Source organism: Miniopterus natalensis, chromosome 17 (assembly GCF_054644295.1).
Source record: "Miniopterus natalensis isolate mMinNat1 chromosome 17, mMinNat1.hap1, whole genome shotgun sequence".
Lineage (NCBI taxonomy): Eukaryota > Metazoa > Chordata > Mammalia > Chiroptera > Miniopteridae > Miniopterus > Miniopterus natalensis.
The window spans coordinates 31,864,641-31,879,370 of record NC_142097.1 but is presented as its reverse complement, the minus strand read 5'-3'; the positions used below and the strand labels follow the sequence as shown (position 1 = coordinate 31,879,370).

General features: G+C 50.8%; 1 protein-coding gene across 1 annotated transcript in view; it reads left to right on the top strand.

Moving 5' to 3' along the window:
* Positions 1-9,736: 9,736 nt before the first annotated feature.
* The window catches only part of CUEDC1 (CUE domain containing 1), a 74,942-nt gene continuing 69,948 nt past the window's right edge, over positions 9,737-14,730 (top strand). Inside the window, exon 1 of the mRNA XM_087826228.1 lies at positions 9,737-9,819. The gene's annotated coding sequence lies outside the window, so the exon portion shown is untranslated. The remainder of the gene's footprint in view (positions 9,820-14,730) is intronic.

The window sequence follows — 14,730 nt, the reverse complement described above, 5'->3', positions numbered from 1 at the left end:
GGCCTAGGGCCGTGGCCACAGGCTTAGGCCCCTGTCCTACCCGAGAGAGAAGATGGGCTTACAACATTTCTTCTCATGCTCTCGAACCCAGTTTCTTTACTCAAAAGGGGCTTGAGGCTGGGTCGCCAACCCATTTGTGTTCAACTAGATTCATCATTTGTCTACCGAGTACCAACAATGTGTCAGGTACTGTTAAGTACAAAAGGGTATGCAAAGGTGATGAAGACAAGGAGGCTCTTGAGAGAGAGATAAGTACCCAAGTGAGAAATCACCAGACAGCAAATCAAGATGGATGTGACACTTCATTTAGTGAAACAGTTTTGGATACCTCATCTGTTTTATACAGGATTGAGGCTTCCCAAACTTCCTCTTGATAATTGCTTTAGTGTCTTTTTTGACTCAGTGAAAACATCTGGAGGAAGGTGTTCCTTATGTTGCTTTTGTCTGGCAACAGGAAGTGTTATTTCACTGAGTTGCTAGTTAATCTTGGCTGTCCAGGTGTCCCTGCTCTTCTCAAGGGGCCCTGCAGTTTGGTCCTCTCTGGAGAGACCTGGGTTTGGGATGTAGATGGGACAGTGGAGTTTTTTTCTGAGTATCCTCAAGGATCATTGGACTAAAACGCAGTCCAATGTGTTCATGGGATGGTAATCACTTTCCCCTCCCTGCCCTAATAAATCTGGACCTCAGTACTGCACTCTTTCCATTTCCTTCTTGAACAGTCTTGTAGCCTGAAAGAATACCATTTGACCCCATTTGGGCCTATAAATATCGCCCCCCAGTTGGTCTGACCCTGGCAGGTTATTGGGTAAGGGCCCCCTGTCCTGTAAAAGTAGGAGGGCCAGACAGGTTCAGGATTGAACACAGGTTGTACATCGATCTGGACTCCAGTGTTTCTTGGCCACCCACTTTTGGGAAATCTAAGGCCCATTTGGTTCCTAAGAAAGGAATGGAGGGAGGGTCAAGGGCTTTGCTTTGAATCTGTGTAATTTAGCCTTCTCCTTGGACCAACCCATCACATGCTGGCTAGTTAGCTTTCCCCTTCCCAAGACAGGCACTTGACCCAGATCTTGGCCTTGAACCACGAGGGTCAAGCATTCTTCACATTACAAAAACTGCCCTGTCGTGGTAAAGGGACAGATTTCACTTCAGATTCTGTATCACCACTGACTTGAATCATAATTTCAGAAATTTGTTCATCCCTGATTACCTTCTTTAAACTGACATCCCACTTCCCTCCCAACACCTAAATATCTCTTTGAAGAGTGCATAAAATAAGAACTTAAAATCACTATCCTTATTGAAGTAAATTCTTTCTGATGTATGTAACTGCCAACTATGCGGGAAGAATTCTCTGGGGTGTTTTGGTAAATTCACATTGTTTATGGAGTTTTCTCAAAGTGAGGTCCACCTGCCTTTAGCTGAATCAGCTGTTAACCTGAATGTCACTTTTTCCTAAAGACATCTATAAAGAGCCTGGAAGAACTGTTAGGCTAAAGGTGGGCATTCAAGGACTACATTCTGTTCTGCAGGTGAGCTATCCCTTTGTCATGGCACCTGAAAGTGCAAGGAGACCAAGGGAATGGTTCAGCAGCTCCCAGGTCCAACGCTGGGAGCAGATGTATCAACTCTAGAGGCTGCTCATGGAGAGGAGAGGCAGCCTCGGAGACTGTTGGGACAGGAAGCTAGATCTTTTGTCAGTCTTAGGGGCAACTGGGGGCCACCAAAGCCACAGTCCCTTCAAGGTCTGCCTAAATCTACTCAGAGATCTGGCTTGAAGAAGCCTGGATCCCCAAGGTTCCTGCTCCTGAGCCAAGAAATTCCTAGTTTTATAAATGGTGGGTAAAGAGCCAGAGAGAAAACACCTTGGGGGGGGGGGGGGGCGACGACTTGGGAATAGGCCCAGGAAAGGAAGAGATTGTGGAGAAAATGTCCTTGTGCTTATACCTGTGGTATAACCCCCACGCTGACGCCCTTCCCTCTCCATGCATCCGCCCTGGGCTGGATTTGCTTACCCGGAGGACTCCAGGCTGCTCGTCCAAGCCAGCTGTCATCGTTTCAGCTTCAGTCAATGGGCAAGAGAAAATACGTGTTTTTAGCCAGAAAAAGACCAAAATCAGCAGCTGAAGAAAGAGGTAAGATTCATGTGATTAGTAAGGAATCGCGCCTGCAGTGGGGATCCGTGAACCCCACCTACCCAGGCGGGATGGACTACTTCTACTTTGTATTCTGCTAACTCCTGTTACACCAAGGAGTCAACCAGCTGCCTGCAGGGAAAGTTTCAGAGGGATCGACATTTAAATTGAACTCTGCAGGCTCTCTAGGGGTTCACAATGGCGAGAGCGTGTTGGCGGGCTGTGGACATCCGTGTCGGACCCGCTGGTTCTGCAGTGGGCCCTCGCCAGCCGCGCCTGCTCCCCCCGCCGCGCCCTGGACTCCCCGCGCCCGAAGACGCGCCCCGCAGAGCGCGCGGCAAACGTCGTTGCGCCAGGGCCGGGTCCTCTGTGGTGCCCCAGCATCACCCCTGACGGGTCACTACGGCCAGGCCTCCGCCCTTCGGCCGAATCGGCTTCGCCCGCCTCCTCTCCGCGCTTTCGCCCCGGGCAGACCGGAGTTAGAGCCCTGCTGGCGCGGCGCCCGGGCGAACGGAAAGCTCGGGGCGTGTCGGCCCCGCCCCGACTAGCGCAGTGCCGAGCTGTGATTGGTTGATACCTCCTGTTTCTGATTGGTCGGGTGAGCGCGGCTACCCTCCTGCTGAAGTTTCCATCTCCAGGGCGGCTTCACTTTCTAAACTCTGCATAACGTTTGTATGCAATTCTAGGCCAATAGATAAAATTCGGTCCTGTGGGTTCCTCAGATGACGTGCTCCCGGGTACAGTGTTGGTCCGCTGAAGGATGGCCGAATCTGTCCAAATCACAAATGTGTGGGTGCATGGGAAGAGGCTTGTGGGAAGCCATTGGGGGCTGCGCTTTGCATCCCCCCCAGGGATACCACAGTTTATCCTGGGTTGCCTTTCAGAAGGCCCACTTTTGCTAGAACCTGCCCTTTCTAGCTTCTACACTTATATTTCACATTTCCTTGCCTTCGGTCATGCTGTTCCATATGCTAGGAATGCTTTTCCTTCCCGTTCACCTACTTTTAAAAAACATATGGTTTAATACTCCTGCTCCGTAGGATCCTCTGGATAAAAAGCTGGTTGCAGGGTTTGGGCAGGAAAAACACAAAGTGAGCCTGGAATATTTTTGAAAAACTTTTTATTTGGAAATAATTGCAGAGTTACAAAAAGTTGCAAAAATGAACATCGTACAAGAAACACCTCTATACTTTTACCCAGATTCAGCTATTGTTAACATCTTATCCCTTGCTTAATCACATACAAGCTTTCCCTCTCTATCTTTGTAAGTTTTTTTTTTCCCTGAACCATTTCAAGGTTTTATACATCATGAGCCTTGTCTCTAAATACTTTTGTGTGTATTTCCTAAAAATAGAGATATGTTCTTACACCATAACCCAGGTTATTAATTTTATTTTTTAAAATTTTAATAATATATTTACCACAATATATCCAAAATATTTTCAGCATATAATCAATAGAAAATAATTGAGATATTTTACTGTTTTATTGTTTTTCTTTTTTTAAATTTATCTTTATTGTTGAAAGTATTACAGATGTCCCCACTTTTCCTCCCATTGATCCCCTCCACCCCACATCTGCCCCCCCACCTGGCCTTCCCCACACTATTACCTGTGTCCATGGGTTATGCATATAAGTTCTTTGATTAACCTCTCCCCACCCACCAGTTATTAACTTTATACATTTACATTTGTACCATACTTTTATTTAATCTACCATCCATATTCTAATTTTGTGAGTTGATCTAATTATGTTCTTGATAGCATTTTCTCCCCTCCAGTACATGGTCTAGTATTGCATTTAGTTGATGTGTCTCTTTAGACTCCTAGGACATTCATATGGCTGGCTTTTTAAAAATTAAAATTACAGACCCCTGTCTTTTTAAAAAATAGAATATTTTTCATTTTGTGTTTGTCTGATTTTCCTCATGATTAAATTGAGATTATGCATTCTCAGCTGGAAAACTGCTGAGGCAATGTGTCTGCAGGATATCATATCTGGAAGCACAGGATGTCCTCCTATCCCTCATAAATGATGCTAATTTAGATCACCCAGTCTCGGTGTTGCCCCCTTTCTCTATTGTATCATTTCTCCCCCCCACACACACCCCTGCAACTAATAAGAGGTCTGTGGAGAAATACTTTAAGACCATTCATATATCCTACTCCTCATCAAAACTCCCCCCTAGATTTAGCATCCATTGGTGGTCTGATGCAGTCTTTGTTTGTTGTTGTTGTTGTTGTTTAAATATGTCTTTATTGATTTCAGAGAGAGGAAGAGGGGAGAGAGAGAAACATCAATGATGAGAGAGTCATTGATGAGCTGCCTCCTGCACACCCCCTACTAAGGATCAAGCCCGAAACCCCGGCATGTGCCCTGACCAGGAATCGAACTGCCATCTCCTAGATCAAAGGTCAATGCTCAACCTCTGAGCCAGGCCTGGTCAGGCCTTGGGCAAGATTTTCCACCTTTCTGTGTCTCAGTTTCCACATCTGTGAACCAGGAATGGTAATGCTGCTTGTCTCTTCAGGCTTTTCTGAAGCTTACAGGACGGTAAGTGGGCGAAAGTGCTTAAAACAGGGACAGACATATTGTAAGTGTTCAAGAAACTTTATCATTTATTATTTGCCGGAGCCTGCCGGCAGTCGAACGGGAACCTGATTGAGGGGGTGAGGATTGGAAAGGAAAGACAAGAGACAGGATGGGATCGGGAGGGCTGCAGCTCATTCCTGTTGCCAGCTGCCAGCCCCGAGTTTATTTTCTCCGCTCAATATATACAGGCACTGTTGATTGTGCTGAATAGCACCCTGCCCCCCATTTCTTCCCTTAGCCCGATACTAAGTAATTCCTCCAAGGCCCTACGAATGCCTTTTCAGAGTAAACACCCTGCCTCCTGCAGGAGCTCAGGCCTGGAAAGTATCCTTATCTCGGCTTCTAATGGGAACTTTTGGGGAGGATAGAGTCCTTGGCTTGGTATGTGGCTTAACTATCCTTTAACCCTTCAGGCCGGGGCCAGCTTCCTAATTAGCCTTTCTAGAATTTAGTGTTGCTTTGGTGCCTCAAGGACTGGGTCAGGGAGCAGGAGGGCACCTCTGCAGCTCACCCAGGCAGCTCCTCTGTGCCTGGGGCCACTAACTCATCCACATCTCCCTGGGGAAGCATTTTCCACTGATACCGTTGCATGGGTCTCTGCAAATTGATAGCTGGGACACTGAATGCAAACCGTTCCCTGTCCCTCGGATGGAGGGGGAGCGGGGGGAGCAGGGCGAGTGCTAGCACCGCTGCCCACCACTCGGGTCAATGCCTCAGAGATTTCTCTCTTGATGGCACTAGGGCAAGCGGGCCTCCCGGGTCTTTCTCCCTGGGCAGCACCTCGCCCGGCGGGTCCTCCCGGGGGGAGTCCCGCCGGCTCCCCACAATTATTATCATTTTTTATCTAGTGAGGAGAAAGGTAATATTCTTATCATTTTAGAGATGAGGAAACGGAAACTCAGAGAGGCTCAGTAATTCACCCAAAGCTCCCCGGTTTGGAAGCCGGTAGGTACAGCAGGGATTTAGTTGTCCCCTGGCCTGACTGGCACTTAAGCCACTTGACTATACCTACCGGGCTGAGGGGGAGCTCAGGAGGAACTCAGCTCTGCCGCTGCAAGCTGGGGCTGAACCGCTCAGCCTCTGGGAACTTTGTAACAAACGCTTACCTCCAGGCCGGCTTGCCCCGGGAGCTGTCAGGTGCGGCAGCCAGAGACCTTACTGCCTCACCTCTTGGTGTTGATAGGAAAGTCAAAGTCAATGTTAATATTCTATTTTGAAATTCAGCCTGTAACACACTCCTTCTCTGCAGATTCTTTAGTTTGGTGTTCCAGGCCATTCACTGCCACGGCCCCCTCACCTTTCCAGCCTCACCTTGCTGTCTGATCCCCTCACCCCCACCCCCGCCCCAACCCCACTGTTGCCATCTACAGTGGATATTCACCCACATCCGAAAATGCCTTAGCTTTTGCTGTGCCCCAGACGGGAATGCCCTTCTCCCCAGTTAACAGGGTTCATCTCTCAAGGCACAGCTCAAAAGCCAGCTGTTCAAAGGTGCCCTCTGACCTTTCCCCATGAGTATTAACCGCTTCCTCCCCGTGTAGCCCCGGAGACCTCCCTTACACCTTGATTTCAGTAACTGTCACACTCTGCCTTGTATGACCTGCTAGCTGCTCCACAGCTCCCTTCCCCTTAGACTTGGGGATGAAGAGGACATGCTGTTCCTCTTTGGGGATGGTCATGGAACGGGATTGAAATAGCCTAAGTTAAGCATAATTATGGAGGAAAGTGAGTTATGTTTAACTTCCTTCCAATCATAAAGATCTTGAAGGCTAAATATAGGTGCATATATATATATGTATGTATGTGTGTATGTACATATATCTATATACATACACATACACCATTTAAAAGAATGTATGCTCAAGGGAGGAAATTTGGAAAATCTGGAAAAATATTAATAACAAAGTAAAAGTTATCTATAAAACCCTCATCTAACAAATGTTAGCATGTTGGCATATTTTCTTCTATGTTTATAATGAAATAAAAAATAAATTGGCTCATATCACATAGACTGGTTTGTAGCCTCCCTTTCTCATAACATTTTTATAGGCATTAAATATTCTTTAAAAGCAATTTTAATGGTTACATGGAATTCCATTGATCTATGCCTACTCTCCACCTCACCACCTTGCACAGGACAAGCTGACAGCCTCTGTACTGAGGGCAGGACCCCTGGAGCCTCACAAGCTATCACCAGTGCAAGAAAGACACGTGGTTTCTGAGGGCAAACCAGTCATATCTCGCCCACCTGTCAGAAGTCAGCCCTTTGGCAAATATTGACTCACTCATGGGCCTGCCAGGCCTTGGGCTGCGAGGTTCTGAGACAGAAGACGGCCCCCTGCCTCCCTGGAACACACACAGAGACCAGCTGCAATACCACGTGCTGTAGATAGGCTGGCGGGATGGACGAAGGGATTGCAAGGGAGCAGTTTATTACGCAAGAGAAGAAAGTGCCGCAGGTGTCACATTGGCACTGGCACTCTGGGGAAGGGTGAGGGTTCCGGAAGGCCTTCTCTAAAATGGGATTGAGATTGGCAATCCTATAGGCATTCATCTAGTTTTTGTCCCATAAGGGGGTTGCTTACTCATTTTTTGTGGGGGTCACTGCTTCTACCTTTCACCTATGATTTCTTTCAAAACCCCCAAGGGATAGCACCAATTCTTTCCAAGTTTCCTCTGAATTTCCTGGTCAAATTGGTGATGATGGAGAAAGGAATGGGATCACTCAAATTATCTGGATGTTTACACCCCTTTCTTTCCCACTCTGGGTCTTGTTAAACTGCCCGTTGTAGTTGGAGGAGCGGTCACCTTGGGGCTGGAACGATGTTTTTGGTTCCTAAGCCGCAGGCACATGCTCTTGTGCACCATTTGTTAACAACTGTTAGATGAGGGAAGGGAAGGGAAGGGAAGGAGCAATGAATAGAATCTGGTAACCAAGAGAATTCAGGGGAAGGGAACTGAGGACTAGAGTTTCCAGCAGCTAAGCCAGAGGATGAGGAGGAGACTTGGAGAGGAAAGAGCTCTGGGTTCAAGGTCGCTTTTAGTCCCTTTGGGGTAAGGTGTTTGAGGGTCCTGCAGGCGGAGAGCCTCCATGTGCAAGTGTGTGTGAGAGGCTGGAGCGCAGGAGGGAGGTCTGGCCTGGGACCCTGGAGAACTTTCAGCTCAGAGGCACTGGTGGGAGTTAGGGAGGTTACCTGGGGATCTGAAAGGCAGGGATCTGAGAAAAGCTTCCAGGAAGACAGCCCTGAAAGGAAAAGTTCTTCAAGGAAGAAAGTCCATTACAGTGACTGGTTGCATTTGATAACTATATTAATAATATATTAAATGCTTTTATGAGCACTCAGAATGGAGTACAAACAGGGACATCTCCATGTTCGCAGGTGCCTTTTCCTGGCCCCGGAAATGCCAAGGTGACAGGGAAGATCATGCAAGCAAGCAGAAAAGTGGCAGAACTGCACTGTGGGCAAGTGTAAGGTAACACATGTGATAACATAACCTACACAACAAGCAGGGTAGACAAATCCTGAGCTCTCAGTCACAATTTCAGGACAGGAGCCAGGAGTCACCAAGGAGGCATGTTGTTTAAATCTTTAACCTGGGGTTAATGGCATCACCTCCTGGGGTTTCAATCCCCTCTACCCTCCCATCCCCCCCCCCATTGAATGTACCAAAAAGTGAAGGAGCATGGGAAGAGGGGTTCCAAGAGAGGAGATGGGGGGGTCTGGGACCCAGTCCTGGAATGCCACTCAACACGCTAACCTAATTGGGGGGTCTCCCCTAGGAGGGTGCAGTTCTGAGGTTTCTCCCCCTCCCGGGTCCCCAATTTGCTGAAGAAACTTACTCTTGACATGCAAGTAATGGAAACACACTGGTATCTGGGCGCTATGGTTTGTGGTTTTTACCATCAGATATCTCTGTGGCTGAGCATGTCGATTTGTCTCAGCAGAGCTAGGGGACTGCAAGCCCTCAGAGGTGGAGGGGAGAGGGGCTCCTCCTTGGGATCTGGGCCCAGATGGGCAAGTGGGTCTCTAAGGCAGGCTTGTCCAGGAGGAGGGCACAGGCCCTTTGCAAGAGGTCTGAGGGCAGAGATGGAACTGCTTTCTGGCCTTCACCCTCCTCAGATCCCTAGGTAGCTCGTCTTCCAAGCAGGTGCTCTGTGATCACCACTTACCCCACCCTACCCACCCCAAAGTAGAGTTTGAAACCAAACCACATGGAAAAAGAATAGTCAAAGTTGATTTCCCATTTATTGAACAAGTTCTCTGGAAAATCTTCTGCGGACTCAGAAGCCCCGGAAATGGCCAGGGCTGTTGGGGAGGAGATGGGGACATGGCAGGTAGGAGCTGATGGTGTGAATGATTAACAATCTTTGATTTCCTGACCTCCTTCCCACCATCTCCTCGGACCGCGGCATTTTTTTTTTTGTTTCCTTTCCTGAGCCCTAACTCCCAGGGGCCGCCCCGCCCCCACACCTCCGCCGTCCCAGGCCCCAGATGTGGACCCACATGCTGACCCTTCCCGGGGCAACCCTGCTCTTGGGTTCCCCTCCCCACCCTCTCCGGGACGCGCCTTCCCGGCGCCGCTCCCCGAGCCCGGAGGGGCGGGACGCCCGGCCCCAGCTCGCCCGGGTGACCGAGGCCCCGAGCTCAGGCCCTCCCGCCCGCCGGCCGCGGCCGGGGCGGGGGCGGGGGGCACGCGCGGATTTCCTGATCTTCACCCGGCGACCCCCCGTCCCGCCCCCCCCCCCCGCGTGGCTCCCCCGCTGCACCTCCCGTCCTGCGGCCCTCCTCTGCAGAGAGGGGTCGGGCGTCCAGGCGGGTCTGGGGGCGCCGCCGCCGGCCCCCGCCCGCCCGCAGCCCCGCTCCCCCCCGCGCGGCCCCACTTGTGGCCCCGCCGGCAGGCGCGCAGGGACAGCTGCATTTCTCGCCGCCCGCCGCTAGGAAGCTGGCCTCGCCTCGCTTTCTCCGCCTCCCGCGCCCCAGCAGCGCCGCCGAGCCGGGCCCGCCGCCGCCAGCGCCGCCGCGGGATCGCCGCCCCTCCCCCAGCCGCCGGCCCCACCGGCCCGCGGGGCGCGGACGCGCGTGGCGGCTGCTCGGTAAGACCTCCCTTTCGCGCCCCGCCGGCCGCCCCGTGCGCCATCCCGGCCCCCGCCCCGGCCCCGGCCCCGGCCCCACCTTCCCGGGCACCGATCGCCGAGGCACCGCCGGGAGGGCCGGGCCGGCGCGAGTTTGATTCCCGGTGCTGCCTCCGGGGCTCCCCGGGAGCCCTCGCCGCCCGGCCGCGTGCGCCAGGTCCCGGCCTCGCGTCCCTCTCGAGCCCCCACCTCATTCCCCGCCGTGGGCGCGCGGGGCGTGCGGGCATCTGGGGACCCGGAGCGGGGCGCGCGATTTAGGGGTGGGCGCGGGCGCGCGGGCGGCCCCGGGCGAGGCTGCGAGGCCTCCCCCAGCGGGCGCCGCCCGGAGTCCCTTATGCGGCCGCTCCCCCTTTTGTGTGGGCGCCCCTCCCCGCCTTGCTCCGGTCTGGGGGCGCTGGCTGGTTGGCGACGGCTGGCGGGGGCGCCTGCTGGGGGCAGAGCTCCTTTTAGGAAGATGGGAGGTTCCCTTCCTGCCCCCGCCGATATCACAGGTCGACTCGGCCGGTTCTGGTCCCACCCGGTCCCCTGGGAGCTGCATCCCCGGGCTTTGGAGCCAGGGAAAGTTCAGAAAGCACTGTCCCCGCCCCTGCTCCCCCCGCCCCCCCACTCTCGGTGCCCCCGGCTCTAAGCTCTGGGGGGTTGGTGTTTACCTTAATTCATTCTTTCCTCTTCATTTTCTCCTCGCATTGTTGTCTTACACCTAGGAATGGCTTGCCCATTTCTTTTCCCCTTAAAAGAAGTTTTGGCTCCAAGACATTTATACTGAAATTAAAATTCCTGGAGAGGTGTTTGTTTTAAGGGGAGAGAGGTTTTAGATTTTTTTTTTTTTTTTGGTGAGAGTGGAGTGTGAAGGGAATGACTGGGAGTTTAGAAATAAGATGTACTAGAGGTGATACAGGATACAGGAAGACCATCTCACCTTCCACCTGACCCACAGGCAGGAGCATCACCAAAGATGCTGGGTGATGGGGTACCGGGAGCAAGCTGCCTTGTTGGTTATCCTGCCACACCTCACCCTGAACCACCTGGCCGGAGAGAAAAGGACCCATGAAGATTCTCTAGCCTTTCATTTTTTTTCTTTGCCAAGCATGCTCATCTTTACAGCCTGGGTGGAGTTAGCTAGATGTGCCCAAAGAAGGTGTGTGGCACCGGAACTCTCTCATGGAGGAAGTCATCTCACCATGAGATTTGGCCCCTATGGGATTAAGTGTGAAATCCAGCCCTCTCTGCTGTTGGGGGTCAATGCTGTTGGGACCTCAATTTGAGTGGAGGCTGGCGATGGAGAGAGAAACCTGGTTCAGGTCACCCAGAAGCTGGAGGCTGTGGGCAGGAGGTTTGGATTTGAAACCCCCTGTCCATTTTCTGCAGCTGGAAGGAGCAGGAGACAAGGGCACAGGAGTGGTGCCGCAGGCCTGGGCAGGTCCTTGTATAGGAGAGTGACCTTGGATAGCTAGATGGCCTAGGGATAAGATGAATAGGGGAAAACTTGGGGCCAGAGGTTGGGGTCCTGGGCCCCTTTGAGAATCAGATAAAAACTCTTAATTCCTTCCTTCCTCCCAAAACATGCACATGTGCAGGGACATGTTCTATATGCAGTATCGGGGGTTACTATACCCCTTGGAACTGGGATCCTATGAAGACCCCTGATCTAGAGCTTGTGGTCCAGCTTAGGCCATTCAGAATAGTTCCCTCAGTGAATAATCAGTCAGTGAATAATCCTAGGGTATGAAGAGTAGACCTCTCAGGTCTTTTCTTATGACCTTCTGATACCACTTTGGGCTTTGGAGACCTGTAACCTCTGGACCAGATTCCAGCTCCCTACAGCTAGCCAGAGGATGGGACAGATGGTGGTATTTCTCCAGCGGCTGATTTTGCTTTCTACGTGGTGGGAAGGTTCTGGGCACTGGGCCGGGGCCACAAGGCCTTTGAATTAGAGGTAAATACGGGATAAAGTGAGGGATGGTTATCCTGATGCTTCAGCTGTGTATAGGAGTCAGGTGCTTGAAGAGCCCCAGCTCATTCTTGGGGAGAAAAGGGTTGAGGTGGGAGAAGGTGCTTCGGTGGAGAGTTTCAATATGAAAGACTCTCCTCCTCTTGAGGAGGCTTTGGGTAGAGTTGTCTAAGACCAGGGTCTAGGTATTGTAGGTTCCTTAGATCCCTTTGGACTTTAAAAGGCACGTGGGGGTTGGAGAAGATGGCTGTCACCATCCCCAGTGCATCCCTAAGGATGCCTGGCCTGCCTTTTGCTTCTCAGCCCATGCTAACTGTGCTCTGGCTGCTGCTCAGGAGTTTTTGACACCTACACTTACTGGGGATCTGGAAGAGCCTTTGGTAGAGTCTGCCATCTGCAACATCTTTGCCTTGGTATTGAGAAGCCCTTCTTAGGCTCAAGTGCCCCCAGACAGTGGTAGCTCATGGGGACTTTTCTTTGTTTACATAGCAAGCACAGTGTTTGGCATATAGTAGCACTCACGTATGTTTCTTCCTTCAGAGCTTTCTACATTCACTCTGATGGATTATTTCCATCCTGGCAATAAGCAGCATAGGAATATTCTAGAGCGTTGGAGGCAGGAAGCTGGGAGTCACACCGGGATCACCTCCGACTATATGAGGTGGCCTGGAGGAGGTGATGCCTCTATTTTGTTGGCTCTTACGCTTATGGGAAGTGACAGTCATAGAGGACCCTGGAGATGCTTTGATCCAGCGGTCGCTGCCTTGTAACTTGGAAGTTGTCTTGGTGGGATATTAGGGCCCTGTGGCAGTGACTAAAGATTCACATTCTTCAGTGGACAGGACTTGTCTGTCTGCTGCCCTGGCTGCCAGTTTGGTGAGTTCAGGATGCTGGTTTGTGTCGGCTGACTCAGCACTTCTCTGATTCCCCTCCGCTTCCAGCCTCCCAGTAAGTTCCCCTGCTGTGTCAGAGCAATACAGGGACTCCTCACGATGCAACCATTGCTCTTATCTTTAAAGCGGGTCATAATGGTAAATATGGTAACAGGGCCTGGAAACATAAAACTCCCTTTTCATAAAATGTGGCCATTTCATTTTTGTTACGGTGGCACCAAGTGTCTTTGAGGAATGATTGGTAGGATAAAAAAGTTCTAGTTCCATCGGTCCAGCCTCCACCCCTAGGAGGCAATCCAGCCGCTTTGTGCCCGTTTCCACATAGCTTAGTGGTTTAGAGTCTAGGATCTGAAGTTACACATCCCCAGTCAGGATCCCAACTCTCCATCCTACTCTATGACTTTGTAAGTGCCTCAGTTTCTCAGCTCTAAAAAGAGTTAAAGGAGATCTAACATGTGTTCCAGACAAAGAGTAAGCATTCCTTTAAAAAAATTGTATCTGTTTTTCATTACAGTTGACATATAATATTATATTAATTTCAGGTACAACATAGTGATTAAACATCTGTATAACTTACAAAGTTAGTGGTCCTCCAGTAAGTCTTGCACCCACCTGACACTATATATAGTTATCAAAATATTATTGACTAGCCCTAGCCGGTTTGGTTCAGTGGTTAAGAGTGTTGGCCTGCGGATCGAAGGTTCCCGGGTTTGATTTTGACCAAGGGCACATACCTCAGTTACAGGTTCTCTCCAGCCCCAGGCAGAGTGGGAGGCAACCAACTGATGTGTCTCTCTCTTACCCGAGGATATTTTTTCCATTGCTTTTCAGAGAGAGAGTGGAAGGGAGAGAGAGAGAGAAAGAAACATTGATGTGAGAGAGACACATTGATTGGTTGCCTCCCGAATGTGCCACAACCAGGGCCGGGATCGAGCCTGCAACCGAGGTACATGCCCTTGGCGGGAATAGAACCTGGGACCCTTTAGTTCGCGACCCGACGCTCTAACCACTGAACCAAACCAGCCAGGGCAAGAGTAAACATTTTTAAAGTAGACATCATTATTATTATTTCTGCACATGGTGCTAATGTTCTGGGGCTCCTTATTGTCAAGGAAAATCTTTGGTAAAAACTGTAGAGGCTGAGGCTGGCTTTTGGGGGGGTGGGATGGGTGGGGTGAGGCTCTTAAATTATGAGCAGAGAGCAGAGGGCACGGCACAGTAGGGAGCTGGGGAGCCTGAAATGTCAAGGGCGATGCATAGAGAAGCATAGTTGGGTTCAGGATGACTCAGCATTTGTAGCCCTGCTGTGGAACCAGCTCTTCTTTCTCCCTTCTCTTTGGAGAATTTGCCTTAAAAGCTAGTGGAGGTGGGTTGGGGGAGGGTCATAATCAGTGAGGAGGAGGGAATGATTTTTTATGCTAATGCTGACATTGGTCTTGGAGGAAGAGACTCCAGTTTGGGGGCAATATATAGGCAAGAGTGGCAGCTGCAGGGGGTGACTGGCTGGGTTTTGTGAAGTAAGAGGCTTGGGAAATAATAACTCCAATACTCACTGAGCACTTGCTATGGGTCAGACCCTGTTCCAAATGCTTCTCATGGATCAGCTCATTTAATCCTCACAAGACCGTATGAGATATTATCTCTATTCATCAAAGAAACTGAGACATAAGAGGCTAAATAACTTGGCCAAGATCACATGGCTAGAAAGTGGCAGAGCCAGAATTTGAACCTAAGAGGCCCAGGCTACAGAGTTTACATCCTTAGAGAAATTCTCAGAGAGACTCCTACTGAGCTGGGGGCAGGTGAAGGGAGGTGGGGGGGGGCGAATTGGAGGGGTTTTGTGCTCCGCTTGACAGGCTGCCAATGTTCAAGCATCATTGGAACATGTCTGGAAGGTTCAGGCTAGCACAGTCTACTGAGAATCCCTGGCCAAGTGCCAGACACCCTACTGGAGTCTGTCCCTGAGTACAAGGTCACTAAGACATGGCCCCTGCCTGCAGGATGCTTGCAGTCTAGTAGGGAAGACAG